Raw genomic sequence first — 3523 nt, 5'->3', positions numbered from 1 at the left:
GTGGTTCATGCAACGCGTAGGCCTACACGCATTACAATAAAACGAAATTATATCAAACACCACTGCCTTTTCGTTTTCACTTTAAAAATATAAAACATTAATATGTGGTTTAGGTAATATGTGCACATATACTCTGAGTATCTTCACTGAATGTATAATAAAATGAAATATGACAAGCACAAATCTGCCTTTTTTTTGTTAAATGTCAGTTTTAATGAACAATAATAACCATTATAAAAGTATAAGTATAAATGATAAAATACTTATGTAATAGGAAATAAAGACAAGAGCAAACAATTCAGTAAAATGTATGTAACAAAGACAGCGCTGCATTACGAATAATAAAAAAATAATTTATATTATTTACATATAACTTTGTGCTCAGCCAAAACGATATGACCTGGAAGAAATAATAGATTCATGAGACCAAAGATTGCCTGTTAGATTTACCCAAAATGAATTATATCTCATGTTTAACCACTACAGAGACATCAGAGCCAGCGGCAAATATCAGAAGGCCTAGCCGAGGTGAGACTGCTCTCGGCGGATACATGAGCACTGAGCGCCCGGTGATCGCGTGGATCTCACCTCTCCGAAATCGGCGAAACAAATTTTTAAATAGGCGCTATCTTTATAAATAAACCGCAGATTTGAATTTTTAACAACTACATTCTCACCTGAAATACTTTTAGAACTGCATTTCATGACACAATAACAGTAATAATTTGAAAATTATGCGGGTTTTCGCCACCATTAACGCTCGCTGGTTGGTGCGAAACGCATTCTGGGATACCTGGTTGCCTCATTGCGATAGAGGCTATTTACACTAAGTGAAAATAGCAGTATTTTTAGTGATGATATGCTATTTACACTAAGTGCAAATAACTATAGATTGTATTTATACTATGTTAAAATAGCAGGATATTCTGCTAATTACTTATTGAAAATAGTGGGAATTATCTGCACCTCAGCATTGTAATACACTGCATAATATTCAATAATAACTTATTGAGTGTAAATTTTAATTTGAGTAGACACGCCCCTTACTGCTGATTGGCTACAAGTTTGTTTTGGTACTCGGCCCGAATCAGTTTTCTAAAGCGTTTTTGAAAAATCTCTTACCCCACCTTTAAAATAGCAGGATATTCTGCTAATTACTTATTGCAAATAGTGGGAATTATCTGCACCTCAGCATTGTAATACATTGCATAATATTCAATAATAACTTATTGAGTGTAAATTTACATTTTAATTCAAATTATTAAATGGATGCCACCTTATTGGGACAAAAGCCCTCTACACCTACCCTAACCCTACCCGATACTTTATTTTCAGCTTTTTGATTTGATTATTTCCTTCATTTTTATTAAAAATAAATGCTTTTCTGATGCGATTTGAAATTTGAAAAGGGAGAAAAAAGTTCGCCAAAAGGCATATTCGAACCCGGGTCGATCACGTCAAAAGGAGACCCGGATTCTACACCACTGAATCTGAAGATTGATTTCCGTCTTTTGTAATGTTGACTAGCCCAATCACACGTTGGTGGGTGGAGTTAATGTAAATAGCCTCTGCCAACAAGGCGGGCTATTTGCACTTAGTGTACACTCCGATTTTTTTTATTCTCAACAGTTAAACAGTTGCCAATAGAAAAAAACAGGCACCCCCACTTCCCGCGCCTATGGCCCAAGCCTTCTGAACCTCCAGCTTCACCCGGGCCCTCCAAGGCCATGTGTCCTTCTCGATCCTCCGATCGCTCGGCTCCACTGGTACATCATTCAGTCTGCTGATTTCCACCTGCTCCACCATGGACCTCTGAGCTTTCAGCTTCACCATGGCCCCTCTTTGTTTACACCGGGGTTCTCCATCACTTTGGCTCCACCGTTGGCCTCGGTTCTCTTGTGTCTAAGAACTACTATGTAAATATGACTACAGCGTAGTTGAACTGCTTTCATAATTGATTAACTTTACACATTACTGAACGGAACTGCATCAACACTGAACTGACCTCAGCTGAGCAATGACATTTTTTTAGAGCAGAACTGATGTCTGTTTGCATCCCTGAATCATTATTTTCCTGTTTATCCCTGTAAAGCTGCTTTGAAACAATCTGTATTGTATAAATCACTATAAATAAAGATGACTATTAATTTAACGAAGAATCGGGATTAAGATCCATATGCAGCTTCATTGACAAAGCACAGAGAGTAGTCAGACAGGTGCGGGTTGATCACCAGAGAGCAATACACACAACCAGGGGCTGGTCAGATATCGTGGAATGTAAACAGGTACAGGTTCGAGGTAGGCAGAAAACAGTCAACAGCACCGTCAAGGCAATACAAAGCAAAGGTCTCTAGGCAGGCAGCAAATAATCTAAACCAGGTAAACAATTAGGAGATCAAAATACACAGGCAGCGGAAACATAGTGGAGAACGCTCAGAAACATCAGCCATGGCAAAACAAGATTTCACACTGAGCCGTGTTTGCTCGGTGCTTAAAGGAACACTCCACTATTTTTGAAAATAGGCTAATTTTCCAACTCCCCTAGAGTTAAATAGTTGAGTTTTACCGTTTTTGAATCTATTCAGCCGATCTCGGTCTGGCGGTAGCACTTTTAGTAGCTTAGCATAGATCATTGAATCTGATTAGACCGTTAGCATCTCGCTCAAAAATGACCAAATAGTTTCTATATTTTTCCTATTTAAAACTTGACTCTTCTGTAGTTACATCGTGTACTAAGACCGACGGAAAATGAAAGGTTGTGATTTGCTAGGCTGATATGGCTAGGAACTATACTCTCATTCTGGCGTAATAATCAAGGAACTTTGCTGCCGTACCATGGGTGCAGCAGGCGCAATGATATTACGCAGCGCCTGAAAATAGGCTAACTTCCGTCAACATAACCAACGTGACCACCTGCTTGCACAGGGAGCGTGCTGGGGACTATTTTCAGGCACTGCGTAATATCATTGCGTGATGATAAACTCTTTTTAAAATTTTTTTGAAAATCTAAAATAGCAGAACGTTTTGTAGGTAGGTAGGTTTAAGGGTAGGTTTAGGGTAACAGAGTACAGTTTGTACAGTATAGGCTATAAAAACCATTACGTCTATGGAAACCAGTATGTGTGTGTGTGTGTGTGTGTGTGTGTGTGTGTGTGTTTCTATCCCGGTGGGGATTTAAACCTGAATACACACTTTTTTTTATGGATGGGTGCTTTTTATTTCACTTCTTTTGGACTGAAGCACTGTAACACCCACTGACTGCAATGATAGAGCTTGGAATAGCCAGGACAATTTTCTAATATAACTCCGACTGGATTCGTCTGAAAGAAGAAAGTCATATACACCTAGGATGCCTCTGGGGCAGGGGCGTAGATTACGCGGGGGACTACAAACTTGCCCGAAAAAGTGCGGGGGACGAATTTACGTGATATTAAAAGTTTTAATGTGTCCCCCCCACTTTTAATATCACGTAAATTCATCCCCCGCACTTTTTCGGGCAAGTGTGTTCGCATAGAGGTTTTCA

Source organism: Sinocyclocheilus rhinocerous, unplaced genomic scaffold (assembly GCF_001515625.1).
Source record: "Sinocyclocheilus rhinocerous isolate Xijiao unplaced genomic scaffold, SAMN03320098_v1.1 scaffold1300, whole genome shotgun sequence".
NCBI lineage: Eukaryota > Metazoa > Chordata > Actinopteri > Cypriniformes > Cyprinidae > Sinocyclocheilus > Sinocyclocheilus rhinocerous.
Note: the sequence above shows the minus strand (reverse complement) of the source record.